General features: G+C 42.1%; 1 protein-coding gene across 2 annotated transcripts in view; it reads left to right on the top strand.

Annotated features, from left to right (window-relative positions):
* Nucleotides 1-16,716, top strand: part of LOC144769161 (echinoidin-like) — a 659,546-nt gene that overhangs the window by 602,740 nt on the left and 40,090 nt on the right. The gene's annotated exons all lie outside the window — the stretch shown is intronic.

The raw sequence follows: 16,716 nt of genomic DNA on the forward strand, positions 1-16,716 counted from the left end.
AGTAAAACAGTGAAAACATGACAAAAAGAAGCCACAACAGCTTAGAAAAATAAAGTATGACTTTATAAATAATACAACCCAAAAAAAAGAAAATCAAATACGTAGAGGGTGAAATATTAATTTTGAAGGAATAAATGTCAAATTAACGCTTTACAGGCAAATAGCTCTTAAAGGGTTAACTGGTCGTTCCGGACCGGGAGAGAGTCAAAAGTATAGTTTTCTATACTGTCTATGTTCACCCTCCTCAACAACTTTCAATCAGGATGCAGGACAGGCTGTAGCACAGAAACAGTTATGCTCAACATCTCCGACGATATTCACAGGACTTGAGATGAAGGTGAAGCCTGTCTACTCATCCTTATTGACCTATCTGCGGCATTCGACACAGTAAATCATCCAGCTCCTCTGGAGACCTTAAGGAGATTCTCAGGCATTAACGGCACAGTACTGAAATGGTTCACCTCCTTCCTTCAGCACCGCTCGTAACAAATTAAAATCAACAACTGTCAATTCTCTCCCCTTCCCTCTTCAATCTCTTTGTGGAGCCCCTCATAATCATCTTGAAAAGTGCAGGAGTGAATTACCACCTTTAAGAAGAGGACACTCAAATATATTACAAAATCAATCACCCAGCGACATCCGACACCTCAATGTCACTCTAACCGAGATCCAAACTTGGTTCAAACCTAACCACTTAAAGCTCAACCCAGATAAAATTGAATTAATTCTATTCTCTCCAAAAAGTAACCACCGTTCAATCCAAGATTGGCTCAAAAATCTGGATGCCCTAAACTTTCCCCTCATCCTAACCGACTCAGTTAAGTCTATAGGCATTACCCTTGACAGGAACTTTTCAATTGAGGTCCATATCAAAAACTCTGCAAAAGATGCGCTTTTCTCACTAAAACACCTCAAGAAATTGAAACCTTTTCTATCCCATGATGACCTCAAGACAATAGTTCAATTCCTAGTTCTCTCAAAAATCGACTACGGGAACGCTATCCTAACAGGGACTCCAAAAGCTCACCTTGCCCAGCTAAGGGTAGTGCTGAACATGGCCGCTCGACTCATATCTAGGGTAAAATGATTTGGAAATATCACACCAGCTCTCAACTCCCTCAACTGGCTTCCCATGGATGGGAGGTGTATTTACAAACTGGCCTGCATCACACACAAAACCCTTCACTCTCCGTCCCCCAACTACCTAAACAACAAACTGGTAAAAGCAGGAAAATCCAGTACTCTGAGAAGCTCCAACTCACTCCTTCTTATCCCTCCGAAATTGAGAAAGAAAACCACTCAGTACAGATCATTTATCGTTGGTGAAACTGTCATATCAGTGGGTCATGAATCAAATAATTGATAATTCCACCCACCTACTCTGAATGATGCATCAAAATAAAAGTGAGTGTAATTACATATAGGCCAGGCATACTGAGTTTTATGGTGTCACCACATAAGTAATACCAGTCACGTGCTATAAGGTAACATTACCTGACCATTAAAATCACGGCGAACAGTACCAGTATGCAGTAGTATTCATTATAATTGTTTTTTCAATGTGTTAAATGAAGTATTACATTTGTTAGAAATTAGGTTTCTGGATGACAGAGTATGCACCCTGTCCAAACAGGAGCCCCAATACTAGTCAGGATAAGTCACTACACAACCCAAATTATCCTGTGCTCAACCTTGGGTAGCTTAGCCAGAGCAGTCGGGCCTAATGTAAGAGGCAATGTGTAAAGTATGTGTGCACCACTTAAACAGTAAAACAGTGAAAACATGACAAAAAGAAGCCACAACAGCTTAGAAAAATAAAGTATGACTTTATAAATAATACAACCCAAAAAAAAAGAAAATTAAATACGTAGAGGGTGAAATATTAATTTTGAAGGAATAAATGTCAAATTAACGCTTTACAGGCAAATAGCTCTTAAAGGGTTAACTGGTCGTTCCGGACCGGGAGAGAGTCAAAAGTATAGTTTTCTATACTGTCTATGTTCAACCTCCTCAACAACTTTCAATCAGGATGCAGGACAGGCTGTAGCACTGAAACAGTTATGCTCAACATCTCCGACGATATTCACAGGACTTGAGATGAAGGTGAAGCCTGTCTACTCATCCTTATTGACCTATCTGCGGCATTCGACACAGTAAATCATCCAGCTCCTCTGGAGACCTTAAGGAGATTCTCAGGCATTAACGGCACAGTACTGAAATGGTTCACCTCCTTCCTTCAGCACCGCTCGTAACAAATTAAAATCAACAACTGTCAATTCTCTCCCCTTCCCTCTTCAATCTCTTTGTGGAGCCCCTCATAATCATCTTGAAAAGTGCAGGAGTGAATTACCACCTTTAAGAAGAGGACACTCAAATATATTACAAAATCAATCACCCAGCGACATCCGACACCTCAATGTCACTCTAACCGAGATCCAAACTTGGTTCAAACCTAACCACTTAAAGCTCAACCCAGATAAAATTGAATTAATTCTATTCTCTCCAAAAAGTAACCACCGTTCAATCCAAGATTGGCTCAAAAATCTGGATGCCCTAAACTTTCCCCTCATCCTAACCGACTCAGTTAAGTCTATAGGCATTACCCTTGACAGGAACTTTTCAATTGAGGTCCATATCAAAAACTCTGCAAAAGATGCGCTTTTCTCACTAAAACACCTCAAGAAATTGAAACCTTTTCTACCCCATGATGACCTCAAGACAATAGTTCAATTCCTAGTTCTCTCAAAAATCGACTACGGGAACGCTATCCTAACAGGGACTCCAAAAGCTCACCTTGCCCAGCTAAGGGTAGTGCTGAACATGGCCGCTCGACTCATATCTAGGGTAAAATGATTTGGAAATATCACACCAGCTCTCAACTCCCTCAACTGGCTTCCCATGGATGGGAGGTGTATTTACAAACTGGCCTGCATCACACACAAAACCCTTCACTCTCCGTCCCCCAACTACCTAAACAACAAACTGGTAAAAGCAGGAAAATCCAGTACTCTGAGAAGCTCCAACTCACTCCTTCTTATCCCTCCGAAATTGAGAAAGAAAACCACTCAGTACAGATCATTTTCTGGCAATACTCCCAGGATGTGGAACGCTCTCCCTAGAGTCCTCAGTCCTTTAGAATCACAGTGGCTCATCTTACTGGCAGAGTAGTCACAGGGTATGAAGTGTACTACTTTAGTAGGGTCAGAGACCCATAACTTATACCCAAATGTGCCTTTGAGGTGGGGTTGACTTCAAAGAGGGCTCTATGAAGTTCACATTCTCTTTTCTTGCCAGCCTTGGCTCCAAACTATCAGTGGAAGGTAATCACCCCTTTATGTGGGGTCATTCCACTTCCTATTGAAATGTAAGGGTCAGCCCTTCTACCTGCCCAGGAATAGCCATGAGACGGCAAATGTATGTTGCTGGATTCTCAGAGATACGTATCCTTCCTGTGTTTGTGGCTATCTAGAGGCAAATCAACAGAGTGTAGCTATCACCCAACCCAGATGTGTATTGGAAGAAGGCTACATGGAACACACTGCTAGGAGCAGAGAAATGTACACTTTCTAAAATCCTCATTTCTAAAAGAGTAATATTAAATCTAACTTCTCCAGCAAATAGGGTTTATCCTTGCAATTCTGAAGACATAAAACATAATGCAGGTATTCCTTTCTGATCTTGAATTATAGCTTAAAAGTGTGTTAAGGAATTTCCAAAGTTTTGCTAGGAGAGAAGTAGACCTCACAATAAAGAAAACGCATTGAGCTGTTGATCCCTACCAGGACATGTAAAACAGAGGATTACATGTCCTACCTTTTACTTACACAGCCCCCTGCCCTTAGAGCTCCCTAGGGCCTCCCTTAGGATTGACACAGGTGTAAAAAAGGGTAGTTAGAGGGCTGGTAAGTAACTTTCAATGACAAGTTGAAGTGGCAGTAAATTGCACATGCAGGCTCTGCAATGGCCGGCCTGTGACATGGTTAAGGGGCTATGTATTTAGTTGGCACAATCAGTGCTACAGGTCCACTAGTTACAGGTCAAGGGCACATTTAGTGCACTTTACTAGGGACTTATATGTACATTAAACATGACAATTATAGATATTTTTAATATTACCGTGTTATGGGGAGATAGCACAATCACTTGAGCACTGTTTAGTACTAGTAAAGTGCTAAAACCAGCATAAACAAAGTCATAGAACCAGAGGGAGGAAGGCAAAATTTGGGGGAAGACCTCCCTAAGGCTGTCAGGTTTACCAAAATTCTACATGTGTCTAATTTTTTTTATATTTCCCAGACTGCCATTGCAATCATAAAAATAAATTGAAGGGCCCATTGCATTTCAGAGACAAAAGTGTCACCTTTATTGAGGTCAGGGATCTAATTGCCTGGGAGAGATAGTGTTGGTATTGTTAAAATATTGCAGGGAAGCGCAGTCCCTCACAACACAAGTACATAACATTGGTGGTGCTTGTGTCCCTCTTCTTTTTTTCCAAAACAAATGTTAAGGTTTTTTTTTACAGCAAAAGGACCCAGATGGGCCATGTACATACATAGGACTTTGCAGGATGAGACCCCAGCAATCCCCTTCAAACCCAATGCAGTGTCTAAAATCTTCAGTTGCAGTTCTGGATCTTATCACATTCCTCTGTACATATTGGTCATGGTGTCCTGATTTCATCATCTAATTGTAGTTAGGCTGTGCGTACCAGCTCCAAGAACAAGGATGGATAATCTGCTCACCTCTGCCAAGTCTTCTGATGTTTCTGGGGCAATGCCCAGCTTGAAATGCTGCTATTTCCAGCCCCATACGGATGTCCATCCTGCACTTCCATGACCCCAGAGATGGTGGTGCACAGGTCTTCCACTGTTAATCGATTTCCCTTTTCTTTGGCGTGAGCAGAAGAAATAATTTATGGCGTTTATAATGATTCTCACTTATTCCCTCACTTTTGTGGAGGAGAGGCACTTTTGGGACAAATGGAATGGCTCATGCAAGAACCTCAGCCAAAAGGGACGCCACCCCCTTCCAGAAGTGTGTCAATGTGCTGCAGCTCCACCCAGCAAGCATAAATGTGCATTCCCCAGCCTCACAATGTAGGCATGTGAAAGATCCAATGAGACTCATGCGCCACAGGTCACTTTTCGTATAGTATGCTCTATGTAAATATTTGAAATGTATAAGTTTCAGGCAGAAAGATATTGCCACTCTACGAGGGGACTCCAGGGTCTCTGTCCAATCATCTTTGTCTTTGTTATCAATGTTGGCTTGCCGCATAACTCAGAGGGCAGGCAGTATACTGGAGCTGTTAGTCGCCAGGGACTGATATATTTTGGAAATGTTATCACCTGTTAGGAGCTTTCCTCTAGCAGGCTGATTTCTGAGAGGTCTGAAAGGTTGCACAGATACTGGTAGCTAGTATAACAAAGCTGCAAGTATTTGTAAAATTGGCTGTGATGCACCATTTATTCACATTAGAGCTCCTGGGATGATTTAAGGATGATGAACGTCGCCCAGTGAAGAGATGCCAATATGATCCAACCTCTAGGAGTCCCTCAGCTTAGCTACACGTGGGAGGCGGGTGTCCCTCCCCAGTGGCGTCTTTCGTGTCAAGTGCCCCAACCAGCCCATTTTGCAAAGGGATTGTCTCCATGCCTGCACCACTTCTCTAGTCACCTGGGGGTTCTTGGGGGGACCTATATCTCTCCCACTATATAGCAGGTTTTACATGGAGGTATCACCATCACCAACTTCTCCCTGGCATGGTCTGAGTCATCTCGGCGACTATACCACCTGTTGTTAAGAATCTGCAAGTGGTAGGCAGCATAATAAGATTGATTATCTTCAGCAAATGAACTAGGTCAGGCATGTGCGCCATGCATCAATTAGCCAGGGCCTTAGAGAGAAGTTTGACCTTAATGTTAATGAGAGAGATTGGGAAATATGAAGAATGAGCCACCGGTGGACGCCTCAGCTTGAGGAACATGTGATTTTGGAGTGTCTCCTATCCGGGGGAAGTCCCATCTCCTTATTGTGGCATGAAGTGTCCCCAGCAGATATTCCCCCAATTGCGTCATATAGGCTTTGTGGAATTTGCTGGGAAAACCATTATGTCCAAGGGCCTTCCCAGGCTGGAAGCCCACCAGAGCCGTGGTTAGTGTCTCTTCTGTAAGCAGCTTATACAGCTGCATGCTGGCGGACACAGACACGGATTTAAGGGGAATGTCTTCAATAAAGACTGCTCTTTGATCTGTGGTCAAAACCTCTTTTTGGGCATATAGGTCTTTATAATAATCAGCGAAGTTCTGAGCCACCTAACTGGGGCTCAACTATAGTTCACCCTTCCCGTCATGATTAACTGGCACCAAGGATACCACACAGGACACATGACATAGCTTGTGGAGAATTTTGCTGGATTTATCGCCCCATTGGTATATGCAGCTCTGAAAGGCCTGCCAGGTGCGCTTGGCCTCATCCTGTTGCCATTTTGTTGGGTCAAACATAATTGTGCTTGCACCATTCCACCACCCTCACCATTACCATGCTGCTCAAGGCCCAACAAATGTATTTCAAATTGAGACAGCTCCTGAGACCTGCACCTATGCTCGCTGACACAAAAACTTATATCAACACCCCTAAGCGTGGGCTTCATGGCCTCCCACAGTACTATCTTAGAAGGAACAGTCTAAGTGTTAAGTGTTAAGTGAAAAGTATAACATTATAGTACAATATAAATGCACCCTGTAAGACTGGTTTCTCATGTGCCAAGGAGAGAGCTGCCATCTAAAGGGCGGGTGCTGCCTATCAGTAAGAATGTCAATATCAGACACGATGTATGAGGTCAGCAGGCACCAGCAGGCAGTCTACGTGGGAACCATGGACCATAGAATAATATATGTAGTCAGCATCAGTGGGATGATAGGCTCTACAAGCATCCACCCAACCCAGTGCAGCTAAAAGAGATCTCGGTCTCTCTGTGCCCCATCTCTCCACCTCCGGGGACATGACATCCTTTCAATCACTTCCAATTACAGCCAGACTGTATGGGCATTCACCCCATAGGCAAAGGATGTGGTCCAGAAAGTTTTGCCCAAGTGATGGGGGGGCATAGTCACTGCCAATGAACAGGCATACTCCATATTATGTACCTGCTACAAATACATATCTGCCCTGAGTGTCCACCCATGTTCTGATGGATCTAAAGGAGACCCTCCGGTGAATAAGGACAGGTGCACCTGGTGATCCCCTGACAAACCCGGAACAAAATATTTGTGTGTTCCCAAATATAGCCAAACACGGGTCCTTGGACCCCAGGAGGTGCATCTCCTGTAGAAGGGGAATGTCAGCTTGTAATCCTTTAGCCTGTTTAAGCACTGATCCATGGTTGATCTTATCTAGGACTCCACAGACAATGCATGATAATTCTCAGAGTTTCCTGAAAGTGTGTGCAGGGTCTGTATCAGCCATCCGGATCTGAGGTAGAAATAGCAGTGACAGCTTTGTACAGAAATATGGTTAAACAGACACCAGGCCGGCGCATTTCAACCTCTAATAAAACATTAGAACAAACGCTCCCTTCCCTCCCCCTCCCCTATACCTCACAAACATTGAAGTATCTGTCGCGGAAAAGGTCCTTGTCTGACCCTACTGGAGACAGAGAAAAGGGCCATCCAATGAATCCCCATATCTCACTAACAACCAAGAGTCTTCTCTAGACAACCTTAGTGAGAGTTGCTCACATTCTAGAGGCCAGGCATCTCTGGCAAACCCTGGATACCATATCATCACTCCACCTTTGGGCCAAACCTCCCACTAAGCATTCTGGGGCAATCAAATATGGTGATTTCAAGTTGTCTGTGGAAAGTGCTCCCCTGAAAGTCTCAGCTCTGTTCCTTGTTGATACAGCTGGATGATCCATTATTTCCAAAACCTCAAAAACAAGCCTCTCACTTTATGGTGCCAGAGGTCTGACCCCTCTTTGCTGTTACACTCAGCTTGTGCAGTTCCATCCAATTTTCAGTGTGACAAGTTACTTAAGAGATGCAGGTTTCCTCCCCACCCTATCCTTTCCTATGAGCTGTGACAAGCAGTGCTAATTCCTCTATTGTGTAGGCAGGCCTTTTATCCTACAGCTAGAGAGTAATTAATTTGGCCCTGTAGGAGGAACAAATTCCTTGAATCCGATTATGAGCTCAGCTAGGAAAATGATAAATCTTAATGTGCCATAAGGTGTGAATGTGGAATGTCAGGGCTATTTTCACTTTCAGGACGCATGTTAATCCCCATATTGCTAACTTCCTGGACCGTGTCTCATCTGCGACTACCTACTTGTTTGCAGATACCTGGCTGCTCAAGGTGGTAGCCTCACGTGTACACACTGACAGTTTTGCAGACGTGTGTGCTCATGTATATCGCTACTGTAGTTGCGCAATATCGCCCTTGCCTTAAAAAGCAAACAATGGCATTTAGCACGCTCTGTCTAATTACCATGAATTTACAGTGAGTGAAATTTAGGTAGTGATACTCACTCACAGTAAAAACCAGGCAGTAAAAAGTGAAAAACCGTGGGGTATTAAAGGAGTAGCAATAAAATACCTTCTTACATTATAGCATATGTAATCAAAATAATGGGGCATATTATCAAGTGGGTTTATCTCCGATTTTTTGGCTTTAAAAGCCAAGAAAGCGGAGATAAAATTATCTCCCTATTACCTAGCTGTCGCTAACACCAGTTAGCGACAGCTAGTAGGAGATAGCGACCATCTTGGGCCCCACTTTGCATGTCAGTGATATTTATCACTAATGACATGCAAAGTGGGCGTGCCAAGATGTTAGCGACTGGAAACAGTCGCTAACATCGCTATCTCCTATTACCAACTTTTGGAGATATTCGCGCTAAGCGCGAATATCTCCGAAAACTAACACCTGCCCTGAGCAGTTCTTAGCCATGTTATCCAATGGGAAGTGGATAACATGGCTAAGAGCATTAGCTCGGTAATGCATGAATATCGCGGACTTTTCAGTGATATTCATGCACTGCGGCCGTTTTTTATCGCATTTGCGATAAACCTTGATAATAGCAAGGTTTATCTGCGATAATTTCTGACGATGCCTAGCGTTAAAAAATTCGTTGCTAAGCATCGTTAGCGATAAATATCGCTTAACGTTGGTAATATGCCCCAATGTTCCTAAAATATTTACTGCATTGTGCAGAGTGAATGTGACAAGAACAAATTAACTGAAATAGGATACACCAAAGTCCTTCTAAAGACATTTAAGTAAAAACATGATAGGATAAAGAGCACAGCTAAAGAACATGTTGGAACAATACTCAAAAAATTTGTATTTCGTTACTTCAAAGGAAAATCAAGACTGTATTGAAACCAAGTATTAGCTATCAATATTGACTTATTGAGGCAAAACATTTACAAAATGAAAAATAAATGTATATCGTTCTGAAAGACAATCATATGGAAATGATCCTCTTAAGCCATTGAAACAAAAGTGACAACTAGAACAAAAGGCAATAAAACACAGGAAAACACTTTGTTAGAAGGGATTTAACAACAGTAAAAACTAAGGCCCTCAATATGAGTGGCCAGGCAAATGGCAGGGTTTTTCCAACCCCAGGATGTGCGCTCCAGGAAACTCCCAAGTTAAACTGAGAAGTTAAGCTCCAAAGGTGGGGTACATATCTCCCATTACAAATTGAACCGTAAAGGTCCTCAGAAAAATTGGAATTTACTGGGGAAAGCTGTATTTTGTGTCCTATTCCCCGGTAATTTATTATTTTACACATACTTTTAGATATAAATCTTATAGAGTAAGTAAAAAGAATCAGAATGTTTCAGCACATTTCTAGAAAGCCATCCTTTTGCCCTGTTCACCCCCATTTTCTGCTAAAGGATACTGGTGGGAACCTTGGGCTTTGCTAACCAGGCCCAGGGTCAGCGTTATGTGTAAAAAGGTATATGTAATTGGGTACACTTACAACTGGCAATGACAGACCCTTTAATTCACTAGTAGATAATAGAGCCAGGAGGGTACAATCTACCTATGAGCCCCCAGTATATAATGGGACATGGAGCTTTAGAGGCTCAGCAGATTTCTTGCATGTTTGCGCTGCTGTGTGCCTGCTGTCCTTTTAATAGCCGTCCTGCCTTTTACCATTGATATTTGCAGACCTGATGAGTCCCTAGTATATGATAGGGCATGGAAGATTAGAGGCCCAGCAGAATTCCGGCGCTTGCATGTGTGCACTGCTGAGTGCCTGCTGTTATGTTAAAGGCAGCCAGGATTTGCAGACTGTCTTTAAAGGTAAATTGTGTGCAAACTCGACTTTGGTGGTCAAGGCAGTTTTAAAGATAATCTACCTCATTTGTACTAGGGGAGAGGGGGAAGGCCTGTGTAAACAGGGACCTTATAAGAGATGTTGTATATGCCCTGTTAAAGGAAAAACTGCCCATGTAATTTTTCTCCCAGTGTAGATACTGAGCTCCATAGGCTAACATTGAAATATTTCAGGTTGATATAACCATTGATAGGAAAGGAAGACAAATATAATTCAACAACTAAAAAAAGATTGGTGTTGTTAAATGCAACAACCTGGCACTGTTGAATTTACCATAGCTTGTTTAGAAGAGAAGTTATGGAATGTTCTCTTCTGTAAGCCAAAATCCAGCCTTCTATCGGTCTCTGCTGACTGGTAATCCTTAGAAGGCTTCGCCAGGCTGCTCTGATTAGGTGGATGATATATCCTGCAGAAGGGACTGGGTAAATCAAACTGAACTCAACGAAAGAGTAGATCAGTAAGGAATGCCAGGCGTATGACCCCACATCCTGTGCCCCTGCCAGATGGCAGGCTTAGGACAGGAATTTGCACAGGTCAGGGGAAGAAGAGCTAATGAAAATGAGCCACGCTATGGGCTGTGTTATCAAGCTTATACACCTCTTGAGATAAATCATCCATGTTGGATTTTGGAAGTACAGTGCTTTGTGGGACAAGAACATGCCACACTTTGGAGGAAGTTTATAGTGATGAAGGTCCACCCAGGAGGTTGTAATTCATGATGTTTTATTCATTAAGATAACAAGTAGTAAAGTTCAGAACATCAAGGTATTAAGTTGTAAATCAGACCCTCCCCAGGAGCTGCCTAGGCTCAGCCCATGACCAACTGTCACATCACCTCTCTGAGTCCCAATATTCCACGGCATCATCAGACTCCAACTTTCGAATGAGTCAGGGCACAGGCACTAGCTGAGCAGGGGTTGTAAAATACCTTACAATATAAATTCAGGATACTACAAAGTTGTCATGCTTTTGGGTGGAACCCAGCAACTCATTGGACAGGGGTACCCCTTGCTTGCTACCCCAGACCACTAAATAAATATATGAGAGCTGCATAGTTATCTGCTGCCTGAAACTACAAGGAAAATAAGGAATGTCCTGCACACTGAAAGGCTGCTCCTGCTGTACAATCTGGTACTACAGTTCTGAGGACTTTGACTTGTTTCAAAAAGGATTAAGCAGTGGAATCCCTGCAAGCTACAGGTTACCAGAGTTCACCTGCATCATCTCCACCAGGGGTCCCCATCCTGGAGAGCGTACAGTGAACTTTTAAGGAATTGCCCAGGTGCATTGTGGAAATTGTGGTCCAGACATCCCAAAGACCATCTAGTGTCATGGAGATAGGCGTGTCCTTCACATTGTGTTAAGTTAGCATGAGCTTATTAGAAGTTTAAACGCCATTTTTCCTTTCTGCTGCTTCTGCACACGGCACATGTTGTTATTAATACTTCGAGCCTAGTAGGATATTTTGCTTCACACGAGAATAACATGTTTTCATATTGTATCAGCTTTGCTTGGTAAGCTATGTCTCAACAGTGAGTGCCAAGGCCTTCAAAGTTATTTAAACACAGTGGTTGTTGATCGGTCTGATCAGCACACGTCCTAGACATAACACCTATGCAGCTGTGGCCAACACTGGTTTTGGCGTGTTTAATAATGCACTGCGCAGATCATGCAAACTCACTTGATGAACATTCGCATGCAGAGAACTGGTGTAGAAGATGATGTGATCCCTTTCTACTAAGACCAGAGGTATGGGGTAGCCCTTCTAAAACCCTGGCATTAATAACCCTCATTAATATTCATGAGCCTCATAATTTGCGACCCCATTGGGAATTGCAAACAGTGTTAAACACACTGTTGTACAATGCCAAATAGCGCCTCGAAAATTGTGAGTCACAAATGAGTTGCAAATTGTGGGTCGGACATCTGGTCCAAAGTGCCTCTTCTTTTAGAATCTTCAAACAAATATCTATATATAAATAAACAGGTATTACCAGCTATATGCATAGTACTAAAGTTATCAGTTCATTAATGTCTCTCCATGTTAGGAACTCCCACAGTGAATATACATAAAGATACCGTGTTTTGTCATATCGCCAAAGCAGTGTTTTGTCCCGCAAAGAACCTACAAAGTCTAATTTTTTTTAAAAACACATACACTGGAGACTCTGCACCTAACAACTACAAAGCTTATGAAGGTCCTATAAATAATTCATTATTCCAGTTACGAAACATAATTATTCATATTGTATAGTATTAGACTATAGACATTTAGTATTAGATTACTCGTATTAGATTATAGACATCTGGATCCAGCTACGCATACATTTGCAAAAACAAATGTGCACGGTGCAGCATTAATAAAACAATACAAAAATCCTAGATATCTCGATTGGATTTTTTTGAAAAAATATATTGCCTTTGAAAAATAATTTGACCACATTTTCCATGCATGCTGGTTTAGCTGGAGAGTTCTATATATTGCTCCAGGGGCATAAGAACAGCACTTAGTTATTTTCAGATACATTACAAAACTTCTCCAAGAATTTGATCATCTATTTGACAGATGATGACTTCACACTTGACAAGAGTAGATCACATAGTACTGGGATTTGCTCAAATGAGCTACAAATCTAATGTTAAAAAAATCAAAAATTGCCCACCTCAATGTCCTGTTTTTGGGATATGTGCTGTCAAGTGAAGGCAATGGCCTCGCGCCACACATCTTAGAGAAATGTGTGCTCTTACAACCAACAAACACATTGAAGAGACTTCACTCCATACTGGGATTCCTAAATGTTGGCAGAACATAAATTCCAGAATACACATAATGCGTCAAATCAATCTTCAACCTAATACTTCCATACTATTCAAGCACAGAATAGAGAACTGGAAACACACATATTTTACATTCAGTACAAGCTGACATGCTAGCATCAAAACATTTACACACCTGATTAAGCACAACAAACCTGGTGATCCATGTCATTGTGGGTTCATCAGGATACACCCAAAGTGACATTGAGAGTGACACTGGACCAATTGCATATTAATTTCCTTTATACATTAATGCAGAGATGCGTTTTGCAACAACAGAAATAATCCTGACAGCAATACAAACTGCTGTGGTGGGAGAGAGAGCCTTGGCTGAGGGGTAACAAATATTTGTTGTGACTCCAGTCCCAGCCTTAGAGGCTGTCACGAAAGCTAGCATTCCTAATGCAAAAGCATTACATCCGGGATGGATACAGTGGGTCAACTATCTAACTGCAACAGCTGTAGACTATAGATTTGACTCTGTACTACAAACTCAGACAGTTCTGCTATACAAACATTAATATCCTCTGCCTAATTAACAGTATGTATATATCATTTATACTGATGGTTCTGCCCAGCCTGCTGTAGGGATAAAGCTTGAAGGGTTGCATTTAGGATGGAGCATTCCATCATGAGAAAACTAAAACGCAGTGATTTGCTGACTGCACTCCACAGCTCTCAGAACAAAAGGCTCTAATTCTGGCACTGGATAATATGAACCAGAATTCCCCACATTCATTGTGTCTGATTTATTTTATTGTGTCCAGTCTTACAACAAGTATTTACGCTATAGGATCCAGAATCGATTCGGAGATTCCATAGGTACACGATAAAGCACAGAATGCTTAGAGGCAAGTGGCTAAGATGAAAGAACGCTTGCTACGGACTCTTGTGAATCGCTGTAGGAGAGTAGGTTCTGCTTACTATGGTTACCCCCACTTTTTGCTGGTGTTTCACTGTTTCTCGACTTTAGTCTAGATGTGGTCCTGCTAACCAGGACCCCAGCCTAGTTGCTTCCTCTCTAAATTGATTGCATGTACATTAGGTGCTCTCCAGATTGGTTACTGGGTTACCCTTGTGAGTCCCTAGTACATGGTACCTTAGGTACTAAGGGAATAGGTACCACAGAGGCCTACCAGGGTCTAAAGCAGGTATTATGCCACCCCTGGAAAGTCTTCCAAAATGGCACCACAGGTCTGCTACTGCAGCCTGGGTAAGTTGGTGTAAGCTTTTCCGCAGCTCGCCATTGAAAACGACGATGAAACCCGACAACAAAGGACACCTATGGACCCGGCTTCCCTGGGTGAGGTAACTCAAGTACTCTGGTGCTCCTGTGGGTATTGACTTTAGAACTGCCTAGTTCTAAATGGGTTTGCTCCAAGTCCTCTTCTAAGTGTCCTTCCTTTGTAATTTCCAACCGCGCCTTTTCCCATGGAAGTACATGGGGATTCGCGGCTGTGTTTAGACACTGCACGCGTCCCCTGTGGGTCCCCTGTGTTACTACCTTTGGTGATTCCTGGTAGCCCCAGTGGTTCTTCAGGCTCTAGGCCATGTATCTATGTCAGTCGTGGTTCTTATTAAACTTTCTTAGTATATGGTTTGTGAGACCCGAAGGGCTAAACGTGTACAGTGCTAATTTACTGTGTGCTAAATAAGTTTACTGTGTGTACTTTTGCCTCTAGCCTCATAAAGAGACTAGAGGGATATGTTTAGAATAAATTCATATATTTTATATATATACCTGGTGTGGTTCTCCTTTCATTTGGTCATTCACAAGATTATAGACTGGTAAATCAAGCTGCTTTACATTCCTTCAAGACTTAGCCTGAAGGCTGCTCTACACAGCTACCACTAGGATAGCTTTCTATATAGGTTGTATTTAAACCTACCATCAATAAGGGTTGTTTGGACTGGTGCAAGGTGCTGACTATAATAGTGGACAGCATATGCCAGGCCAACTTCTTACAATCACCCCTTAAGTCATCAGCTTGTACTGATACACATTGATGGGAATTCCATAGCTGATGGTTGAAGAAGACATGCTTTGTTCCTCAGTGGCTATATCTGTAGATTACAATTTCATTACTTTTCCTCATCCTATGGATTGGCTTTGTGAAAGTCTTTTTGTTGGTTCTAACTTGGAACGATCTCCCAGAACACTCTGCTGTACAAACAGTGAACCTGATTTTAACACCCCGTTCTTCATCATGCAAAGTGCGAAAGATTGTTCTGGGTGAACAGTTCTGCTGATCCAGTTCCAAATGTAATTGTTTGGGATAGGTATTGTATGATACATTCAGTCCCACTGAACTTTTGCAAATTCCAAGTGTGTTTTGCATCTCTTTAAATCATTTTATCACCCCTAGTACCAGCATTACTGAGATTTATTCTTGCATGAAGGAACTACTCTACATGCAATATTTAATTAAATGCAATTCCCTATACCACCATGGAGTAGCTCACAAATATTTGCACAGAAGTTTGCATACTTCTCGTGTCCCTATCTATACAACTAACCCAGTGTCTTATTATTATAGACGTGCACCATCCCCAGCAAAGAAAATGATGCTCGCAAATACAAAGTTGTTCTATTCTGAATCATTTCTTTTCAGATTCTCCACATAAAGGTTTAACTTTTGGAGGGACACAGTTGAGTTAAAAACATTTTGGGAAAGATTGGCAGGTTCAAGGGAATGAAGCATTATTCAGAGCATGCCAGATACCACAACATGTGATTTTCCCGAACAAAACTGTGCAGTATACATCATGTCTTGGCCTGGCTAAAATCAAAGATTTTAATACACCTAATATTCCCACATTTGCATAGTTTGGTGAACTGGCAATAGTTTACAAATTATACAGAGGAAGCATTAGACATCATGCTTTGCAACAGTTCATACAACTCTTTAGGGACCAATCAAAGGGAATGGTTAGTGCGACCGGTAAATACTAACCAGTGTTATGCACGTTTCCTGGGTGACACCGAATGGTTTAAGATCTGCATACTCAACTAACGTGATGTTAAGGCACAACACTCCGGAGTGGTAACAATTTATAGTTTTGGGAAGTTTTGCCTTTATTGGGTAAAATCCTCAACATTGCGCCAGGTGAAACAACACTTGTCTCTTCATTCTGAGTATGTGGGACTACGGGAATCATTTTTAGAAGGTTTAACAGCAGGAGGCGTGGCAGTTAGGGAGGTGACACCTTGGCCTTCGATAAAGCTTTCAAACGTGCAATTTGATGCTTTGAGCAGAGTGAAAGCCTTCCTGTATCAGAAGGATTTAGCATTAACATATGCAAAGGAGACGTTTGAGGTTCCATTTGCAAGGACTTTCTCTTACATACAGTCACGACTTCACACTAATTTCCCTTTACATTATATGGAGCACATGCACTGAATTATTAACATTTCTAGTACCGTGCGAGTATCGCACTTATTTAAGAAAATAGTTATTGCTTCATTTATACACTTCATGCTGGGAAGCATTTTTGGAGGACTTCTGTTGGTCCTGTTCTCAATTGTTAAGACGTTGCTTTTCTTTTTT

The sequence above is a fragment of the Lissotriton helveticus genome, chromosome 1_1 (genome assembly GCF_964261635.1).
Source record: "Lissotriton helveticus chromosome 1_1, aLisHel1.1, whole genome shotgun sequence".
Taxonomy (NCBI): domain Eukaryota; kingdom Metazoa; phylum Chordata; class Amphibia; order Caudata; family Salamandridae; genus Lissotriton; species Lissotriton helveticus.